General features: G+C 43.1%; 1 protein-coding gene across 3 annotated transcripts in view; it reads left to right on the top strand.

Moving 5' to 3' along the window:
- PKNOX2 (PBX/knotted 1 homeobox 2) overlaps positions 1 to 23,203 on the top strand; it is a 524,525-nt gene that overhangs the window by 319,803 nt on the left and 181,519 nt on the right. For all 3 annotated transcript variants that reach the window (XM_040326438.1, XM_040326439.1, XM_040326437.1), the window contains exon 4: positions 9,330 to 9,426. The gene's annotated coding sequence lies outside the window, so the exon portion shown is untranslated. The remainder of the gene's footprint in view (positions 1 to 9,329; positions 9,427 to 23,203) is intronic.

Here is a 23,203-nt window from a genome sequence, read left to right as displayed (position 1 = left end):
CCTGGAAGGGGCAGTTATAACCACGCTTTACAAAGCCAATTCTGCTGCAAAGGATGGTTGCACGATAATAGCGACATTAAATGATGGGGCATTTATTTTTTACCGGCAAAAGTTTATTAACATTTAAGTTCTCATTCCACAAATGCTCCCCCCTTCTCCCAACAGCGAATACCTCAATGCCGGCTACAATCCTCTTTTCCATCATCTTCATTTATTTTTTTTCTACTTTTGAAACCTCTTTATTTTAGACTTTGATTTCAAACATGTCAGTTTAACACCCCCTCACATTTTCCTGGTTGTTCGCCGAGTGACAATGTGAAAAATATCAAGTTTGCAGATCAGCAGCGGCAATATGTAACATGGCGGTGTCACATTATAATCGCCCACAAGTGCTAATTCTACTTCATAATGAAGTGTTTCTTCACCGGGTTTGATACGTTTACTGCGGCAGATTCCCCTCTAGTACAGCTTCATCGTTGTGATTCAGAAGTCGATCGTGTCTTGAGGGGTATGTGTGTGTATTTTTTCATTGTTTACTAAATAATTGTATTTTTTGGGGTTTTTTTTTATAAACAAATCTCTGTTTTTATAGAAACAAATATTGCGTTTTTCTTTTTTTTTATAACCAAACATTTTTTTTTGTTTATTTTTAATAAACAAATCGGGCCAGATTCTGGTATAATCCGCGGCGGCGTAGCGTAAGCCATTTACACTACCCCGCCGCAAATTACTGGAGCAAGTGCTGTATTCTCCAAGCACTTGCTCCGTAATTTGCGGCGGCGTAGTGTAAATAGCCCGGCGTAAGCCCGCGTAATTCAAAGGGGACGGCTTGTATTTAAATTAAGCGCACCCCCGCGCCGATCGAACTGCGCATGCGCCGGGCTGAAAAATAGCCCAGTGTGCATGCTCCAGCTCACGACGGAAAACGTCAATGACGCCGACGTGAGCGTCATTGACGTAAAGTCGTATTCGCGGACGACTTAGGAAAACGACGTAAATGACGGAAAAAGCCGACGCGGACCCGACGCCATACTTAACATGGCATACGACGGACCTTCGTAAACTTGCCCCTCATATAGCAGGGGCAAGTTTACGCTTACGTAAACGTCGTAAATTCACTGCGTCGTCTGCGCGTACGTTCGGCGAATCTCGCGTAAATAGCTAATTTGCATAAACGACGAGGCGACACCTAGCGGCAGGAAAAAAAATTGCATTTAAGATCTGACAGCGTAAGAGCCTTACGCCTGTCAGATCTAAGGGATATCTATGCGTAACTGATTCTAAGAATCAGTCGCATAGATACGACGGCCCAGATTAGGACTTACGACGGCGCAAATGGCGTTGCGCCGTCGTAAGCCCTTTGAGAATCTGGGCCAAATCGTTTTACAAACAAGTCAATCTTTTTATAAACAAATCTTTTTTTTTTCTTTTAAATAAACAAATCTTGGTTTTTAATTAAACAAATCTTTTTTTTTTTATTAAACAAATAAACAAATCCCTTTTGTTTTTGCAAACAAAGCCTTGTTTTTTTTTTATAAACAAATCTTTTTTTTTTTTTAACAAATCACTGTTTTTTAAATAAACAAATATGTTTTTTTTAATTATAAACAAATATCTGTTCCTTCTGATAAACAAATCTCATTTTTTTAACACATCTGTTGTGGGGGGGGGGGGGGGATTTGTTTATAAACAAATCATTTTTTTGGGGGGGTAAAAAAAATCCCAATAAGTGTATATTGATTGGTTTGCGTGAAAGTTATAGCGTCTACAAATTATGGCATATATCTATATCTATATATATATATATATATATATATATATATATATATATATATATATATATAGATATATGCCATCATTTGTAGACACTATAATATATATATATATATATATATATATATATATATATATATATATATATATATATATATATATATATATATATATATATATATATATATATATATGTATATATATTGGAATGTTCCTCAGGGGTAAAAAAGGTTGAGAAAGTCCAATCTCCACCACCAGAGATGATTCTGTCTAAGGAGAGGGGCAGAAGGTGAATGACATAAAGTTGATGGGAAAGGTGACGTTCCACCTACTTCCAGGGTTCCTAAGGGGTAAAAAGGTTGAGAAAGTCCTATCTCCACCATCGGAGATGGTTCTGTCTAAGGAGGGGGACAGAAGGTGAATGACATAAAGTTGACGGGGAGGGTGAAACCATCGGAGATGGTTCTGTCTAAGGAGGGGGGCAGAAGGTGAATGACATACATTTTACTGGGAGGGTAAAACCATTGGATATGGTTCTGTCTAAGGAGGAGGGCAGAAGATGAATGACATAAAGTTGACGGAGAGGGTGAAACCATTGGAGATGGTTCTGTCTAAGGAGGGGGGCAGAAGGTGAAAGACATAAAGTTGACGGGGAAGGTGAAACCATCGGAGATGGTTTTCTCTAAGGAGGGGGGCAGAAGGTGAATGACATAAAGTTGATGGGAAAGGTGACGTTCCACCTACTTCCAGGGTTCCTAAGGGGTAAAAAGGTTGAGAAAGTCCTATCTCCACCATCGGAGATGGTTCTGTCTAAGGAGGGGGCAGAAGATGAATGACATAAAGTTGATGGGCAAAGTGAAGTTCCACCTACTTCCAGGGTTCATCAGGTGTAAAAGATTGAGAAAGTCATATCTCCACCATCGGAGATGGTTCTGTCTAAGGAGGGAGGCAGAAGGTGAATGACATAAAGTTGACGGGGAAGGTGAAACCATCGGAGATGGTTCTCTCTAAGGAGGGGGGCAGAAGATGAATGACATAAAGTTGATGGGAAAGGTGACGTTCCACCTACTTCCAGACTTCCTAAGGGGTAGAAAGGTTGAGAAAGTCTTATCTCCACCATCGGAGATGGTTCTGTCTAAGGAGGGGGTCAGAAGGTGAATGACATAAAATTGATGGGCAAGGTGAAGTTCCACCTACTTCCAGGGTTCGTCAGGTGTAAAAGATTGAGAAAGACCTATCTCCACCATCGGAGATGGTTCTGTCTAAGGAGGGGGGGCAGAAGGTGAATGACATAATGTTGACGGGGAAGGTGAAACCATCTGAGATGGTTCGGTCTAAGGAGGGGGGCAGAAGGTGAATGACATAAAGTTGATGGGAAAGGTGACATTCCACCTACTTCCAGGGTTCCTAAGGGGTAAAAAGTTTGAGAAAGTCCCATCTCCACCATCGGAGATGGTTCTGTCTAAGGAGGGGGGCAGAAGGTGAATGACATAAAGTTGACGGGGAAGGTGAAACCATCGGAGATGGTTCTCTCTAAGGAGGGGGGCAGAAGATGAATGACATAAAGTTGATGGGAAAGGTGACGTTCCACCTATTTCCAGGGTTCCTAAGGGGTAAAAAGGTTGAGAAAGTCCTATCTCCACCTTCGGAGATGGTTCTGTCTAAGGAGGGGGGCAGAAGGTGAATGACATAAAGTTGACGGGGAGGGTGAAACCATCGGAGATGGTTCTGTCTAAGGAGGGGGGCAGAAGGTGAATGACAAAAAGTTGACGGGGAGGGTGAAACCATCGGAGATGGTTCTGTCTAAGGAGGGGGGCAGAGGGGTGAATGATCTAAAGTTGACGGGTAGGGTGAAGTTCTACCTATTTCCAGGGGGGAAAAGGCTGAGAAAGTCCTATCTCCACCATCGGAGGTAGGACCTGGTGTGAATAGTTCTCTGTGCTGCAGAACGAGTTGGCACGACACGAATAAAATAAATAAAATAAACTCTGCCACAGGTTGCGTCTTCTGCGTTATGTGTCGGCGGGTTGTGCTGTGAAACCTTGGCCAGGGGGGCCATAATTCGTAATGCGCGATGACAGAGCCCAGCTCCATTGCTCCTTTCAGCAGCTTTGCTTCCACCAGGGAGAGGATGACACAAAGCCAGCGTCTGGCTCTCAGCGTACAGCGCGCAGGCCTCCTGACACCGCGCTGCATGTGCTGACCTCATTCTGCTCCTGGCAACCGTCTGCAGTTTGCTATGGCTCCAGCCTTCAGTTCTTCACCTTTTTTTTTTCAGAAAATAAGCTCGGAATGAGCTCCGTCGGGACCCTGCCAGAGAAGGCAAGTCCAAGCGTGCCGCTTATTGAAACGACTGCCAATGTTTTTGTGCTTGGACCACGGTGGTGACTGGCATACATCTGCTCGTGGAAAACTTTTCCTGTGGTCATAATGAGTACTAATGGTTCTGGAAATGTTCTTGATTTTTATTGAAGTCATAACGTTTGCTGTTTTTTTTTTTTCTTGATTTTTATTTTTTTTCAAGAGCGCTAAGGGATTTGGATGCTAAAGACTTTACTCCTTCCATAGAACATGTGGCGGCTGCTGGTCGGTGAATCTCTTTTTCGCCGCGGCGACAGCTGTAAATCTGCGATGTCTAATCTTAACGCGGCTAAAGCTTCTAGTGACACCTCTTTGTGTGGTCATTAGAGTAGAGGTAACGTAGGCGTGGGCTAGGTGACCCCGGGCCTACTTACCTGCCCTCTTCCAGCAGGTGTTCGCTATGTAGTACTTTGTTTCCTATTTGGCTCTCAGTTTTCTCGCGTTCCTTGTTAACCACTTCAGCCCCGGAAGAATTGGCTGCTGAATGACCAGGCCATTTTCTTCGATACGGCACTGTGTTGCTTTAACTGACAATTGCGCGGTCGTGCGACATGGTACCCAAGCAAAATTTACGTCCTATTTTTCACTGTAAATAAATTTCACGTTAACATATATATCCTTTGTTTGGTCTCAGTTCCCTTGTGTAGCCTACGTATCTGGTCACCTTAGGTGCTAATCCCTGACAATTTGTGCTAGGAGGGGTGATTTGTTGTGGGGAGGCATTTGTGCTGGGGGGGGGGGATCTGGAGGGTGCAGGGGGCAGTGATTTGATCTAGGAAGGGGGATGTCAGCATTGGGGCAGATCTGTACTGGGAGGAGGGAGTATTTATGCTTAGGTGGTAATCATGCAGATAAGTGCCCAATGTATATTCGGGGTGGGGGGGATTTTTGCTGACAAATAATGCTCATACATCTTGGGGGGGGGGGGGGGCACAGTTTGGCATGTTCACCCTGGGATCTAGGTGACCTTGTCCTGGCACTGTAGCCATCCATAGCAATCAGGAGATGGGAAGTGCCACGGAGTCAGCAGCATTGGAGGCTTTGAAAAGTGTTGTCACCTCCTCATGCTGTGCAGTGGTGAAGCACAGCAGGGACAGAAAGGACTAGACATGCGCGGGTTGTTTCAAATTAAAATTCGGACAAATTTTTGTTATTTGGAAATTCAGATGTATCAGAATTTCTGAATTAGAGTAGTGCGGAATTTAAACTAATCCGAAATAACAAAATTTTAATTTCGAATACTTTTTGGATAGTTTTCAATTTTTTTTTTTTTAATTGGAATAGTTTTCCAATTTCCGAAGAGAATAAAATAGAATAGAACTTTTTTTTTCTATTCTATTCCTTTATTTTCTATTCTATTTTATTCTTTTTGAAAATTGAAAAACGATTCGAATTCAAAAACTATTTGAAATTGATTCGAAAACTATTCGAAATTGGTTCAAAAACTTTTCGAACTTGAAAACTACTTGAAATTGATGCGAAAACTTTTCGTATCGATGCAAAAACGTTTCGAATCGATTCAAAAACTAATAAACAAAACGAATTCCGAAAAACGAATTAAACGAATGAGACAAATTTAACTAAACCAAGGTTTGACAAATTTGCTTGGAATCTAGGAGCCAGCTAAAAAAGTTAGGAGCCAGAAAACGCGCCCCGTCCCGACGAGCTCACGCGCAAAAGCGAACACATACGGTATTCAAACCACACGTGAGGTATCACCGCGATCGTTAGAGTGAGAGCAATAATTCTAGCTCTAAACCTCCTCTGTAACTCAAAACATGCAACCTGTAGAATTTTTTAAACGTCGCCTATGGAGATTTTAAAGGCTAAAAGTTTGTCGGCATTTCACGAGCGGACGCAATTTTGAAGCCTGACACATTGGGTATCAATTTACTCGGCGTAACATTATCTTTCACAATATAAAAAAAAAAATGGGATAACTTTACTGTTGTCTTATTGTTTAATTAAAAAAAGTTTATTTTTTTCCAAAAAAAGTGCGCTTGTAAGACCACTGTGCAAATACGGCGTGACAGAAAGTATTGCAACAATCGCCATTTTATTCTCTAGGGTGTTAGAATAAAAAATATATATAATGTTTGGGGGTTCCAATTAGAGGGAAGGAGATGGCAGTGAAAATAGTGAAAAATGACACGTTAGAATTGCTGTTTAACTAGGAAGATCTTGGCACTTCACAAGGCCGCGAAGCCGTGGCCTCAATTACCGGCCGTTACGGGCCCGCCGCGATCACGCGGCGTGGGAGCGCACGAAGACACAGTATCCTCAATTACCGGCGGGCGCCAGGTCACAATTTCTTGTCGCAATTGCGACCTGGCGCCCGGATATTGTCGACCCCTGAACTAAACGAATTTATGCAAATAACGGATCAAAACGAAATTAAACTAATGTTTTCGTTCTGCACATGTCTAGAAGGGACACAGCAGTTTGCACATTACAATGACAATTTATGGCTGTCTACACATTTCTCTTGTGTTTTTATCTAGTTTTCTACAATTACATTTAAAATACTTTAAAATAAAAATACGCAGATTGTTCTGAGTGTTGGGAACATTAGTAACAATGATAACATTCATCACCTCCTAATAATAATAATGAGGTGTAGACAAGAATATGGAATTCATAGTCTTTCGGAAATTGCATTTCAAAATAAAACCTTCTCTTGTAATGATTAATGTGCTTGTCTGAAATAAAATAGATTTTTATTAAGGAAGTTAGTTCTGCGCAATGCAACCTTTTTAATTTATTTGGAGTGGTATTGAATCCAAAACCAAAAATGTAACATATTGCAGATTACTAATCATTAGATGTGCTGGCTGCATTAGTTTTCTTTTATTTTTTGGGGGCTTTTTTCCCTGTTTTGCCCTGGTGATCTGACCAGTAACACACCTCATGTATTAGAGTGCCCACACTCTGGATAAATGAGCACAGGGAGCACATTAGGACAGCAGAATTGTTAACTTTGAGGGGGGGGGGGGGGGGTTAGACTCAGTTCACACTTCAATGACTTGGGACCCCAAGTTGCATGACATGTGAAATCCCATGTTTATCAATGAGAGCTGTCTCAACCACTTCAGCGCTGGAAGGCCAGGACAGTTCCAGCAATTAGTTTTGTTTCGAATTCATTTTTTAACAACAAATTTGTTAATTCGTAATATACAAATTAATGAATATTTGAAAATTCGTAAATTTGTAAATTCGTAATTTAGAAAATTCTTAAATTCTTAAATTCGAAAATTCTTAAATTAGTAAATTCGGAAATTCCTAAGTTCGGAAATTCTTAAATTCGGAAATTGGGAAATTCTTAAATTCGGAAATTGGGAAATTATAAAAATGTAAATTCGAAAGTCCGAAAAACACGAAAATTTGTTGTGAAAATTTAGGGCCAGATTCACAAAGAGTTACGTCGGCGTATCAGTAGATACGCCGTCATAAGTCCGAATCTGCAGCGTTGTATCTTTAAGCGTATTCTGGAAACCAGATACGCTTAAATTTGGCTAAGATACGAGCGGCGTAAGTCTCCTACGCCGTCGTATCTTAGGGTGCATATTTACGCTGGCCGCTAGGTGGCGCTTCCATTGTTTTCCGCGTCGAATATGCAAATGAGCAAGATACACCAATTCACGAACGTACGTATGCCCGTCGCATTGAGTTACGCCATTTACATAAGACATACGCCAGCGTAAAGATAAAGCTGGTCTCTAGGTGGCGCAGCCCATGCAAAGTATGGACGTTGGAACAAGCGTATCTTTTTACGTTGTTTGCGTAAGTCGTACGCAAATAGGGCTGTGCGTAAGTTACGTTCACGTTGTAGGCAGTGTTCGACGTATCTTAGACATTCTATCCGACGCATGCGCACTGGGATACGTCCACCGACGGCGCATGCGCGGTTCGTTCAAAACGTCAATCACGTTGGGTCAAGATTAATTAGCATAAAATCACGCCCACCTCTTCACAATTTGACTTAGGCGCGCTTACGCTACGCCGTCGTAACTTAGGACGCAAGTGCTTTGTGAATACAGCACTTGACTCTCTAACTTGCGGCGGCGTAGCGTAAATACGATACGCTACGACGGCTCAAACATACACCGCCCTACATGAATCTAGGCCTTAGTTACGAATTATCTAAAATAACGAAGGCCGTATCTAAACGGATGGAACGTAACAAAATAATAATAATAAATAACAATAATAATAAACTTTTTTATTTTACTTATTATTTATTAATAATTTGTTCCGTTCCATTTGTTTAGATGCGGCATTCATTATTTCGGATAATTTGTAACTTTGGATACATTTGTATTCGTTACGTTCACTAACAGCCAAATTTGAAAAAAAAAATCAAATACCTATAATTTAATAGTTAGTTATTATTAGTTAGTTAGTTAATCTTTCGAATTTTCTGATATTCCTTCTTATTTTGGGAATTTTTGAAATTTTGAATTTACAAATTTTTCGAATTTTCGAATTGCGATCATAACGAATGACCTGAAAAAACAAACAAAAAAAACCCAACAAAATGAATGAAACGTAAACAACATATTTGCATAGTTATTTCTCAAATGCATATTTTCAAAAAATAATACACTAAAACTAATCGTATTCGTTACGTTCACTAACAGCCAAATTTGAAAGGAAATTCCAATACTTATAATATAATAGTTAGTTATTATTAGTTAGTTAGTTTGTTATTAAAAAATTTCAGATTTTCGTTCTTTTTTTAAAAATTTTGGAAAATTCTTTCTCATTTTCTAATTTTCTCTAATTTATGAAATGTATGGATTTTAGAATTTATGAATTTTAGAATTTATTAATTTTCTAATTTACGAATTTTCTAATATACGAATTTTCTAATTTACAAATTTTAGAATTTACAAATTTTTGAATTTTCAAATTTTAGAATTTAAAATTTTTAGAATTTAAAAATTTTAGAATTTACAAATTTTCTAATTTACGAATCTTCTAATTTTCTAATTAATGAATTTTTGAATTTGCGAACTTTTGAATTTTATCAATTTGCGAATTGCGATCATAACGAATGACCTGAAAATGAAAAAAAAAATGAAAAAAAAAATTCAAATGTCTAGCAGGAACTGTACACATATATAGCAGTTCCTGCTAGACATTTGAATTTTTTTTTCACATGTCTTGTATAACATTTTCAAATTTTCTCTCTGCAGGTATATGGGATAATACGCAGCGGTTTCCCCTTCCATTCGGCTCTGAGGTTTGTACAGAAAGTCCCTAGATCTTCGGCTTCCAGTGTCGCGCTTCACGGTAAGATATCAGAAAAATGTATCTGAATCAATAATAGACTTGGCTGCCATCTGACCCTACCTGTTGAAACAAACGCCTTTTGAACCACAGTCCCATGGAGCCTCTTGTGTCCCGATGTATAGATATTTTAAAGTTCACCTGTTTGAAAAAAAATTAATAACAACTGTGATATAACTATAGGCACCTTAACATTGGCATAGATAACAAAATTGCTTACCTGCTAAAATTGCTAACCCCTAGCAACATACGTGTTGGCAATTTGGCCTCTGGATAGCATGACCTGGCATGCAGGAAGCTGTGGGATATGGGGTGTGTACATCCCCTGGTTATTACAGGTAACATTTCATGTAGTACTGTGGATATTTAAAGACTTACATATTCTTAACAAGCAGCAAATACGTTCTTAAAAAGCTCCCACTAACCTCTGCAGCTGCAAATACTGTGGAACAATTCATCCTCAAAGTCTACAGCCAAAGCTTCTTCGTTTCTGTTATCTCGTTGGGGTTGGAGACTGCTTTGGACTGACTCAATCAGTCACTGGTCGTTGGTTGGTGATGGAGTTGCCGGGAAGAAGGTTTTCCTTCCAATGGTTTGTGCTCAACTTGAAAGATGATGATAATTAACTCTTTTTTTTTCTTATGGGGCCTGGGCTGCTACCTCTGGGTATGGCCTTAAGGTTGTTTCCACATGTGAGTTAGGAAGAGTAGGTAGAAAGGACCGTCCGGTGTCTAGTAAATACAAGTTGGAGGGTGTGTTTGAAGGCGTTTATTGGAGATTGTAACAAGAATGACAAGCCAACGCGTTTCGGGGGGAACAAAGAAGTGACAGGAAGTCTCCTCAACAAGCCAAGAAGCTTGTTCTGCTTTCTTTGCAGCACCTCTGCGATATGCTTAAACATTAAATAAAAAATAAACTGTGCTAGAATAAAAATGTTGATAATTGATGAAGAAAGTCTATATGCATAAAAACAAGAAAGTCCATATAGTGACGTGATATTCCGAAGGATCTCTTAATCGTAGATAATTTCACCAAGTTACAAGAAACACCTCCACCTCATAAAATGGCCTCTTACCAGCTCCTTGGACCTCCTATTACAGAAGGTCTAAGACACTTGTGGCTATATACCCAGTCAGGGCCTTTGATCATCCAGGAAGATCGCGCTCTTAAGCCTCCACCTTCCATTGGACTCGATCACAGAGGGGTTCCAAGAAAAGATAGAGCCTCCATAGTGTAAAATCATAAGTTTTATTTCGGTAAAAAAAAATATGTTGCACTTACATCAATTGAATGTAAAACTTACAGGTAAAAAAAATAAGCTGGCCAGGTCAAAATGCAGCACGTGGTCCAGGACTGGCGCAAACGTGGTGACGTCAGCATGTCACTTTTCCCTACACGTTTCGTCACAGATGACGTTGTCCTGGGGCATTGGTTTAGGGGAATACATGGGATAATATGAATACGAGGGAATAGAGGGAAAATTTCCCTCCTTAACCTGACTGGGATGCAAAGCATTCATGTATTATGTCCTCCTGGGTTTTGTGGTACCCAGAACAAAAGTTTTATGGCCGAATGAAAGTATGTACAGGCACTTTTTATTACGCTAACGGATAGACACACTATTAATTAAGCTTTCTAGGTTTAGCACCCCCCAACTCCTTACTGCAGATTTCGTAATAGAATTACAAGAGCAGTTTACACTGGTTCAGTGATCTTATCCGTTTAGCGATATCAGCATTCTTTGAAATCTGGAACATGGCTCTAGATTAGCCTTTCACAACCTTTTTTAACACCCAGAGGAACCCTTAATGTTATTTCCAGGTCTTGGGGGACCCCTGCTAAAATCATTTCATTGGGGGTCATTCGGAAAAATGCATTTTACACTGATGGTCAGTGGGAAGAATGCTCTTTATATTGGTAGTCAGTGAGAAGAATGCTCTTTATATTGATAGTTAGGTGAAAGAATGTTCCTTACATTGATAGTCAGTTGGGAGAAAGCTCTTTACATTGCTGGCCAGTTGAAAGAATGCTCTTTACATTAATAATCAGGTGGACGAAAGTTCTTTACATTGATGGTCAGTGGGAAGAATGCTCTTTACATTGATAGTCAGGTGGAAGAATGCCCTTTACATTGATAGGTGGAAAAATGCTCTTTACATTGATAGTCAGTTGGGAAAATGCTCCTTACATTGGTGGGCAGGTGGAAGAATGTCCTTTACAATGATAGGTGGAAAAATGCTCTTTACATTGATAGTCAGTTGGGAATATGCTCCTTACATTGGTGGTCATGTGGAAGAATGCTCCTTAGATTGATAGTCAGGTGGAAGAATGTTCCTTATGTTGTTAGTCAGGTGGAAGAATGTTCTTTAAATTGGTGATCATTGGGAAGAATGTTCCTTACATTGGTGATCAGTGGGAAGAATGCCCCTTACATTGATAGTCAGTTGGGAAAATGCCCTTTACATTGATGGTCAGGTGGAAGAATGATCTTTACATTGATAGTCAGGTGGAAAAATGCTCTTTACATTGATAGTTAGTTGGGAGAAAGCTCCTTACATTGATAGTCAGGTGGAAGAATGCTTCCCCTAAGTTAATTTTAATGCCACCCTAACAGACACCTAAAAAGACCTCTGGTATCATGCCGCATGCCCTCCAAAGAGGTAATGCACCCAGAACTATTCAAGAACCATCAGACGGGAAGTCAATCAGTCCCACCTCAAGGAGCCCCTAAAAACCACTGGATGGACCTTAAGGTTCCATAGAGCTTGGCTGTTGTAGACTATGGTGTCCATCTGACCATGGCTGCACATTCGAATTGGCCACAATCTACCGTACGTGCATTCTGTTCCATTTAGAAATTTGCTGAGTAGACCTGGGAGGAGATGAAATGAGTGACCGGTTCACTTTAGGTGATTGGCTTTATAGTTTCTAGTGGCGTTAATTGTTATAAATAGTAGAAGGTTCTCTAAATGAAAAACTGGATAACTATTCATCTTTCTGTTGTGTTCTATCTTGCACATAAGACAGTATGACTCAAGTCTCATGCCTTCGAAAACTGGAGCTAAAAGGTGTGTTTTTATCGCCCCCATTTTAGAAAACTTGGAGATATGATATTTGATAACCTCCAGTGCAAGTGAGTGAGAAACTTATATAGCGCAACACATGCAAACTGAATCGCCTCTGGGCGCTTGGTATCCATTCCCTGGGCCCTCAGAAGAGATGGGTCTTGATCTTTCTCCTGAAGGCCAAGTGGTTTACCTCCAATCGTATGGTGGTTGGTAGAGCGTTCCATAGTCTGGGACCTTGGACCGCAAATCTTCGTTCTCCTTTGGACTTGTATCTGGCTTTGGGTATCTGGAGTAGATTTGCCATTTATTTCAGTGTGGAAGTGAAGCTCGTTATTCCCCAGAACATACGAGATCCCATTTATTAAGAAGTCTCCATTACCAGCCCCGGTACTGGTACTTGTGTAAACTTTTACAGGGGGGTCAGGTTGGGTTGTGATGTGACTCTCGGTGTTTCTGTCTCAAGAGACACATTACAATTGATGGAGAAAATCTATCTTCTCCTGAGTCTATGTAAGATGAGTTTATCTTTTCCCGTATTGATGGTGAGAACTCCGACGTGACTAAATGCCATGAAATTAGCAAAGGAGACAACAATTGGAATGAGATCTAACAGGACATGTGTCTGGCTGTGAGGCTGAACTGTTGATGTAGATTACACTGGCTGTGTGCGAAGAACATAAAGAGAGGTTATCATTTTCCTTTCCTTTGTGTTGGTCTATCACATAAAATCCCAATAAAATACATTTACGTTTTTGGTTGTAACATGACAAAATGTGGACAATTTCAAGGGGTATGAATACTTTTTCAAGGCACTGTAGGCCGATGTTAAAGGGGCGTTTACAGGCAGAGAGAAAAAAAAAAGCTCCAACGCCCGTAAAAGCGTTTTTTAACTGCATGAGGCCTTAATGACTCCACCCACGCATCTGCTAAAGAGCAACGCGTTTCTGATGCAGTTCGGGAAGGAGCGCTAATATTCACACGTTCAGAATCAGATATGTGAACTTAGCCTAGCCTATTTTTTATATATTTTTATATTATTTTATTTATATCTTTTTTTTTAATTTCCCTTAACCACTTCACCCCTGGACCATTTGGGTGGTCAAAATCCGGGCCACTTTTTGCGATTCGGCACTGCGTCGCTTTAACTGACAATTGCGCGGTCGTGCGACGTGGCTCCCAAACAAAATTGACGTCCTTTTTTCCCCACAAATAGAGCTTTCTTTTGGTGGTATTTGATCACCTCTGCGGTTTTTATTTTTTGGGCTATAAACAAAAATAGAGCGTCAATTTTGAAAAAAATTCAATGTTTTTTACTTTTTGCCATAATAAATATGCCCAAAAAATATCTAAAAAAAACATTTTACCTCAGTTTAGGCCGATGCGCATTCTTCTACATATTTTTGGTAAAAAAAAAATCGCAATAAGCGTTTATTGATTGGTTTGCGCAAAAGTTATAGCGTCTAAAAAAATAATAATAATAATAAAAAAAGTAATTGAATTTTTTTTTATTTTTTTTATAAACGTTTTAATGCAGTGGCTTTATTGCCAATCAAATTCGACAGAGCTCAGTTTTTCGTTGCAACATGATAAAATGTGGAGAGATTTAAAGGGGTGTGAATACTTTTTCAAGGCACTGTAGGCTGATGTTAAAGAAGCGGTTACAGGCAAAAAAAAAACAAAAAAAAAAAGCTCCAATGCCCGTAAAAGCATTTTTGAGATCAAGTGTGCATGAGGCCTTAATGGCTCCTCCCACACATCTGCTAAAGAGCAACGCGTTTCTGATGCAGTAGAATAGCAGCGCTAATATTTCGAGGTTTCCAACCCGCAGATATATTTTATTTTCTTATATATTTTTATATTATTTTATTCATATATATTTTTTTACATTTACCTTTAAAAAAAAGTAAAAAAAGTAAAAAAGAGGAATAAAAAAATATGGAAAAAAACAAGAAAAAAAAAAAACAAGAAAAAAAAAAAGGTCTCAGGAAGCGCGCCTTTTTCCTGGCCCTGGGTTGAATTTTTTTTTTTTAAGTTGAAGCGGTTACAGGCAAAAAAAATAAGCTCCAATGCCCGTAAAAGCATTTTTGAGATCAAGTGTGCATGAGGCCTTAATGGCTCCTCCCACACATCTGCTAAAGAGCAACGCGTTTCTGATGCAGTTGGGGAAGGAGCGCTAATATTCCGACGTTTCCAACCCGCAGGTATATTTTATTTTCTTATATATTTGTATATTATTTTATTCATATATATTTTTTTACATTTCTGTTTAAAAAAAAAAAAGTTAAAAAAAGTAAAAAAAACGGAGAAAAAAAAGTAAAAAAGAGGAATAAAAAAAAAAGGAAAAATAAAAGAAAAAAAAAACAAAAACCAAGAAAAAAAGGTCTCAGGAAGCGAGCCTTTTTCCTGGCCCTGGGTTAAAAAAATATTCATATATATTTTTTTACATTTCCCTTTAAAAAAAGTAAAAAAAAAGGAGGAAAAAAAAGTAAAAAAGAGGAATAAAAATAAAGAAAGAAAAAAAAAGAAAAAAAAAAGGTCTCAGGAAGCGCGCCTTTTTCCTGGCCCTGGGTTAAAAAATAATTTCTAAGTGGAAGGAAACGACTGGCTTGTCAGACCAACCTTTCACCGATCGGAACACAAGTATAAAAAAAAAAAAATAATAATAAAAAAAGTAATTGACTTTTTTTTTTTTTAATAAACGTTTTAATGCAGTGGCTTTATTGCCAATCAAATTTGACAGAGCTCATTAAAGCATTGTATGCCAAGATCCAGAATATATAGGCTGATCCTGGCAGCACTTTAAAAAAACGCACTCCTTTATAGAACGCATTAACTCGCTTTGGGCCTTGAGATGGAAATGAAAGTCACGTCAATAAAAAAAAATAAAAAAAAGTGGAAGAAGCTGCTTTTTATTTTTCGGCAGAGTTTGAGTCGGGCCCGGGTTCACTGTGTTAAAATTAAACGAGGGCGAGTTTTTTGTTTTTTTCTTTTTACGGCGCTTACTAATAAATACTCTGCGGACGCAGAAAACATGTTCCCACTTTATGAAACGCAGAATACGATTTTGGTGAGCGAATTACATTAGCAATAATTGTCCCTGTTAAGGGATTTTTTTGGCAGTGGATCATGCGGTATTGCATTTAATGTGCGCGTAATCATCAAATAACAAGCAGCCGCGGAGCTCGGCGAGATGTTAAATATGGTTGAGCGGAGTTACACACCACGCCGGCCCTGCGCATATATAATGTAACCCGTGCCTGGGCTTTATAGTCCGTGGTTACGGCAGTGCCTGACACCCCCGCCCACTTCAACAAAGGTCGGTATGATTGACCTCTGTCTGCAGTAATTACCGCTGCTATTAAAATCGAAATAACGCTAAATAGCAAATTAAAGGGGTTTTAAAGGCTTAAGGGTTTTTTTTTACCTTCATGCATGCCCGGCGGTGGAAGGAAAAGTGCCCCATCATTGGTATCAGTGGGAGGAATAGTGTCCCATCATTGGTATCAGTGGGAGGAATAGTGTCCCATCATTGGTATCAGTGGGAAGCATAGTGTCTCATCATTGGTATCAGTAGGAGGAATAGTGCCCCATTGGTATCAGTGAGAGGCAGGGCCGCCATCATGGGGGTACAGGCAGTACACCTGTAAGGGGCCGGATGGCACCTACCTTCTTTTTTTTTTAAGGGGTCCGGAGGTCCCCAGGGGCCCGGATGGCAACCCCCCCTTTTAAAAAAAAAAAAAATTATATATTTTTTTTGTTTTTATTAAAAGGTCCCAGATGTGTCCCCAGTGTCAAGTCGCACAACAACTCGCAGTAGTGGAAACAGAGCCTAAGGGCCGGATTCAGCAATGAATTACGCCGGCGTATCTATAGATACGCCGCGTAAATTCAAAGCTGCGCCAGCGTATCTTTTTTCTGTATTCAGAAAGCTAGATACGCCGACATTACCCTAAGATCCGACTGGCGTGAGTCTCTTACACCGTCGGATCTTAGGTGCATATTTACGCTGGCCGCTAGGTGGCGCTTCCGTCGTTTTCGGCGTAGAATATGCAAATGACCTAGATACACCGATTCACAAATTTACGCACGCCCGGCGCTATTTTTTTACGTCGTTTACGTTAGTCTTTTTCGCCGTAAGGTTACTCCTGCTATTAGGAGGCGCACGCAATGTTAAGTATGGCCGTCGTTCCCGCGTCGAAATTTGAATTTTTTACATCGTTTGCGTAAGTCGTTTGCGAATAGGGCTGGACATAATTTACGTTCACGCCGAAACCAATAGGTCGTAGCGGCGTACTTTGGAGCAATGCACACTGGGAAATTCTACGGACGGCCCATGCGCCGTTCGGGAAAAACGTCAATCACGTCGGGTCACCAAGAATTAACATAAAACACGCCCCCCTCATCCACATTTGAATTACGAGCACTTACGCCGGCCCCATTTACGCTATGCCATTGTAACTTAGAAGGCAAGTGCTTTGTGAATACAGCACTTGCCTCTCTAATTTACGGCGGCGTAGCGTAAATACGATATTCTGCGCCACGGTAACAATGCGTGCCCCTACCTGAATCTAGCCCTAAGTGTCATTTATGCCTTCCTCTGCCACTTGCCACTTCTGACAAGTTTTCCCGACACCAAGAGAAAACTGGTGACAGGGGAGAGAGCTCCAGCACACAGTCAGTGATTGACAGTCTTAGCTCTGTTGCTGTAAGCTGTGCGAAGGGCAGGGGGAGGGGAGTGTCCCTTCCTCTCCCGTCCCGTCCCGTCCTCTTCCTCCTGTCAGTCAGGTGTTCTATCATTATGGGTCCCCAGTTCCCAATCAGATAGTGCCCGGGCTGGGCCGGGTACCGTGCGGTACAGGAGATTCAGTTTTCTGTGTTCCTGGCTGGACTGAAAGGAAGTGCGCACTTGTGCACTTCCTGTCAGTCCGGCCGGGAACCGGAAACTGAATCTCCTGTACCACGCGCAGTACCCGGCCGGACTGACAGGACTCCAGGAGGAAGGAAGAGGAGCTCGGCCACGCTACAGCCTGGGAAGGGGAAGTTGGGGGCCCCAATCCATCTCGGGGGCCCCAAGCAATTGTTTGTTTTGCCTGTCCTGTAGCGACGGGCCTGGGTATATGTAAGCCACTTAAAAAAAAGAAAAAGAAAAGGAATGCAGCCACCACATCTAAGAATTGGTAAGCTGCAATATATAAAATGTTTTCTTTTGGGTTTATTAGCGCTTTAAACTTTGAAAGGTTCAATAAGCAGCTAAGTGGCTCGGCTTTCTCTTCGGTGGGAAGGGGAATGTGTATGACTCAGGCGGCAGTTGACTTCCTTCTCCTCTCCTCTACATCTTCCAGCTTCCAGATGTTAAATCCGCGTTTCATTTTGTAACGATTGGCAATCAGCGCATTATTAGTAATCAATGTGTGCAGTCCTCCATGAGGTCACCCCCGGTGATTCATACTCGCCCGTCTTCCGCCAGGACGGAGGATCGCTACCTAAAAACAATCCTACAAAAGATTCGTTAGAGAAGAAGGAGTAACTGTCGGAAAAATCCCCCCATGGCATTGGAAGAGAATTAGTGTTAATGATTGTTCACAGGAGCCCAGAAATCTATTCTTATAGCCGGTATCAGACTTTCCAGGGACGCTCTTCCAGCTTTCCGTCCTGGTGCCAAATCCAAAGCTTTCCGCTGATTCCTGGTGGAGATACTTGTGATAAGATGTCGGCGTCCCAAAAAACTGTACTAATGGAGGTTTTATGGTGGAGGAAAATCCGGTCTGCAAAGATGAATAATAAGGCCCAGATTCACAGAGAGCAAGGCGCACATTACGCCGCCGTAGAGTAACCAATGTACGCTACGCCAACGCAGCGCAGAGAGGCAAGCATTGAATTCAGCAAGCCAGTGCTCCGAACGCTGCGCCAGCGTGGCATGGGTTTTGAAGGCGTACGCCGACGTAGGTGGAAGTGGGCGCGACCCTTGCAAATGAGGCGTGACACCATGCAAATGATGGGCCGAGCACCAGACAGGTACGTATCACGAACTGCGAATGTGCACACACACCCCCGCGCTTGCCCCCCGCGCCTGCTTACAACCACGCTGGCACAACTGCCTAAGCTACGCCGGATCATTGCGTACGCCGTGAACGTAAAGTACGCCCAGCCAGACACAAGTCCAACGCATAATACGCCGGTACTGAAAGCGATGGGGGGGTCTGTCTGTGCTGAAGGGGGGGGGTATGTGATGAATGGGGGGTCCATCTGTGCTGAATGGAGGGGTCTGTGCTGAAGGGGGGGTCTGTGCTGAAGGGGGGTCCATCTGTCCCGAATGGAGGGGTCTGTGCTGAAGGGGGTCCATCTGTGCCGAATGGAGGGGTCTGTGCTGAAGGGGGGGCCCATCTGTGCTGAAGGGGGGTCTGTACATTCTCTAGGCTATATTTATATGGGCATGGAGTGAAGCTGAATTATCTCAAGAGCTATTTCACACTGCCAGTTGGCCGCGTTATTGGTAAAGCGGAGCTAAAAAGCGTTGCTTTACCATCGTTTTAGCTGTGCTATTCGGCCGCTATCGGGGCGCTTTTAACCCCGCTAGCGTTTGAAGAAAGGGTTAAATGCGACTGTGTATCGCCGCTGCCTAAGCGCCCCCCCCCCCCTGAAAAAAATTCAGCGGACGCCCATGAGCATGTCTGTTGCCGGGTTGCACCTCCATTATGGGGAATAACTTTACACCGGACGTACAACTTACACGCATCTCGCGTAGCCTGCGCCGGGCACAGGCAGGTTCGTGAATCGCCATATTTCCCTCATTTGCATGTTTGAATGGCTAATCAATGGGAGCGGCACCATGCGACCAGCCTAAATGTGCGCCCACCCTACGCCGGCGTAAGCAAGTTACGTCGGCGGGGTGTAGCCTGTTTTTAGGCGCATATCTGTTCGTGGGTCTGGCGCACAGATACGACGGCGCACATTTGCACTCACGTCGGCGTAACTTGTTATACGTCGGCGTAAGTGCTTTGTGAATCTGGGCCAACATATATACAGTAAAACCTTGGTTTGAGAGTAACTTGGTTTGAGAGCATTTTGCAAGACAAGCAAAATGTTTTAATACATTTTGCCTTGATATACAAGCGATGTCTTGATATAAGAGTAGCGTCATGTCACAACTGAGTATAAAAAAGGAGAGAGGAGCCTCTAAGGCCGGGTACTCACGACCAAACATGTATGGTGAAAGCGGTCCGTCGGACCGTTTTCACCATACATGTCTGCCAGAGGGCTTCTGTACGATGGTTGTACACACCATCGTACAGAAGTCCGCGCGTAAACAATACGCGGGGCGTGTCCGCGGTGTCGCCGCGTCGATGACGCGGTGTCGTCGCGACAATGACGCGGCGACGTGGGCGGCCCGCCTTTAAAATGCTTCCACGCATGCGTCGAAGTCATTCGACGCATGCGAGGGACGGCGGGCGCCTGGACATGTACGGTAGGTCTGTACTGACGACCGTACATGTCCGAGCGGGCAGGATTCCAGCGGACTGTTTTAAAACAAGTCCAGGAATATTTGTCTGCTGGGAAAAGGCCCGGCGGGCAAATGTTTGCTGGAATTCGGCCCGCTCGCGCCCACACACGACCAAACATGTCTGCTGAAACTGGCCTGCGGACCAGTTTCAGCAGACATGTTTGGTCGTGAGTATGGGGCCTAAGTGTAGCAATATGGTTACATTTAACCGCTTAAAGTGGAGGTTCACCCAAAAATTTAATTTTTAACATCAGATTGAGGCTCATTTTGTGAAGGGGAATCGGGTGTTTTTTTTTAAAATCAAAGCAGTACTTACCGTTTTAGAGAGCGATCTTCTCCGCCGCTTCCGGGTATGGGCTGTGGGACTGGGCGTTCCTATTTGATTGACAGTCTTCCGACAGGCTTCCGACGGTCGCATACATCGCGTCACGATTTTCAGAAAGTAGCCGAACGTCGGTGCGCAGGCGTCGTATAGAGCCACACCGAGGTTCCGCTTCTTTCGGCTAATCGTGACGCGATGTATGCGACCGTCGGAAGCCTGTCGGAAGCCTGATGTTTATTTCCTATGATCGGCAGCTCCATCTAGTGGCCATAATATGTAATTGTGTACTAGCGTCACATCCATTCTGTGCCCAATTGAAGCCTATTTATAAAAAAGTTGCTGTACGATTGTATCAGTGTTATTATGTTTATTTCCTATGATCTGGCGGCTCCATCTAGTGACAATAGTGCGTTATTTTCCAGATTGAGCAATTTCAGGAAGACACCTGATTATGGCCACTAGAGAGAGCTGGCCATCATAGGACATACACAGATTTAACACAATACTTTGATTCCTGGTGGAGATACTTGTAATAAGGTATCAGAGTCCCAAAAACTGTAATATTGGAGATTTTATGGTGCAGGAAAATCCAGTCTGCACAGATGAATATTATTCAAATGACACCACTATTGTATTTAATCCGTACTCACTGCCCTAGTTAGCGATCCTAACTGCAGGCCCCAGTTCCTAGGTACCTGTTCCAGTTGCTAGACCTAGTAACTGAATCTCCCGCTGCCAGATATTGTTTTCTGTCCGCCAGCCCCTGAGGCTGTCCAAACACTCGCGTAGTGCCTCCGTCTAGCTGGCTGCAGTCACTGTTTGGCTGATGTTTTTCCTCCCTGCTCAATTTCTCAGTCAAAGTTTGTCAAGCGAGGAGGTGTTGGCAGGGCCACCTAAGGTCCTGCCAAAAAGCACGCTTTGACCTCATTTCATTACAGGAGGTCAGAAGCGGAGGTGAGCAGATTTGAAATATCACGTGGCGCAGTGCGTTATATATGCCGAGAAGATTCGGGAGTGATCACAGCCTTTTACACCTTTGTTTGGAGTTACTGCAGATTGCTCAGTTTGGACTATTATATTTTTTGGGACACTTATCTTGTATTAGTACACATGTTAAAGTGGAAGTTTAACTTGTTGTCAGGACTTGTGCCATTACCTGTATCACCTGCTGGTGGCGCTTTTGTTCCCAGAGTCGGAGGGTGCAGTCCCGGTGGCCAGCAGCGGGTGTCTCCCAGAAGTTAGGCTACCCGAGTAATTAAGCTGCTGGGAGGTATTTAATCCCCTACCATAACTGAGGTTGAGTGCTTTTTCCCCCATACCTAGATGCCGCCGCCGCCTAGTTAATCAGCGTGCGGGGAACATTACAGCTTTCATTTGAATAGCTGTCTGTTCCCCTGCCGCGCCGCGTATAGACACTCCCCCATGCTCGGGATTGGACGGGTGATCTGTCTATCGGTAATGTTCCCCGCACGCTGATTAACTAGGCGGCGGCGGCATCTAGGTATGGGGGAAATGACTGCATATGTGGGGGACATGACTGCATATGTGGGGGACATGGCTGCATATGTGGGGGACATGGCTGCATATATGGGGGACATGGCTGCATATGTGGGGGACATGGCTGCATATGTGGGGGACATGGCTGCATATGTGGGGGATATGGCTGCATATGTGGGGACATGGCTGCATATGTGGGGACATGGCTGCATATGTGGGGGACATGGCTGCATATGTGGGGGACATGGCTGCATATATGGGGGACATGGCTGCATCTGTGGGGGACATGGATGCATCTGTGGGGCACATGGCTGCATCTGTGGGGCACATGGCTGCATCTGTGGGGGACATGGCTGCATATGTGGGGACATGGCTGCATATGTGGGGGACATGGCTGCATATGTGGGGGACATGGCTGCATGGACATGGCTGCATATGTGGGGGACATGGCTGCATATATGGGGGACATGGCTGCATATGTGGGGGACATGGCTGCATATATGGGGGACATGGCTGCATCTGTGGGGGACATGGCTGCATCTGTGGGGGACATGGCTGCATCTGTGGGGAGACATGACTGCATATATGGGGGACATGGCTGCATATATGGGGGACATGGCTGCATATGTGGGGACATGGCTGCATATGTGGGGACATGGCTGCATATGTGGGGACATGGCTGCATATGTGGGGACATGGCTGCATATGTGGGGGGACATGGCTGCATATGTGGGGACATGGCTGCATATGTGGGGACATGGCTGCATATATGGGGGACATGGCTGCATATGTGAGGGACAGGGCTGCATATCTGGGGGACATGGCTGCATATGTGGGGACATGGCTGCATATATGGGGGACATGGCTGCATCTGTGGGGGACATGGCTGCATATATGGGGGACATGGCTGCATATGTGGGGGACATGGCTGCATATATGGGGGACATGGCTGTATATATGGGGGACATGGCTGCATATGTGGGGGACATGGCTGCATATGTGGGGGACATGGCTGCATATATGGGGGACATGGCTGCATATATGGGGGACATGGCTGCATTTGTGGGGGACATGGCTGCATATATGGGGGACATGGCTGCATCTGTGGGGGACATGGCTGCATCTGTGGGGGACATGGCTGCATATATGGGGGACATGGCTGCATCTGTGGGGGACATGGCTGCATATGTGGGGGACATGGCTGCATATATGGGGGACATGGCTGCATATGTGGGGACATGGCTGCATATGTGGGGACATGGCTGCATATGTGGGGAACATGGCTGCATATGTGGGGAACATGGCTGCATATGGGGGAACATGGCTGCATATGTGGGGGACATGGCTGCATATGTGGGGGACATGGCTGCATATGTGGGGACATGGCTGCAT

The sequence above is a fragment of the Rana temporaria genome, chromosome 10 (genome assembly GCF_905171775.1).
Source record: "Rana temporaria chromosome 10, aRanTem1.1, whole genome shotgun sequence".
NCBI lineage: Eukaryota > Metazoa > Chordata > Amphibia > Anura > Ranidae > Rana > Rana temporaria.
This window is presented reverse-complemented; position numbering and strand designations above follow the sequence as displayed.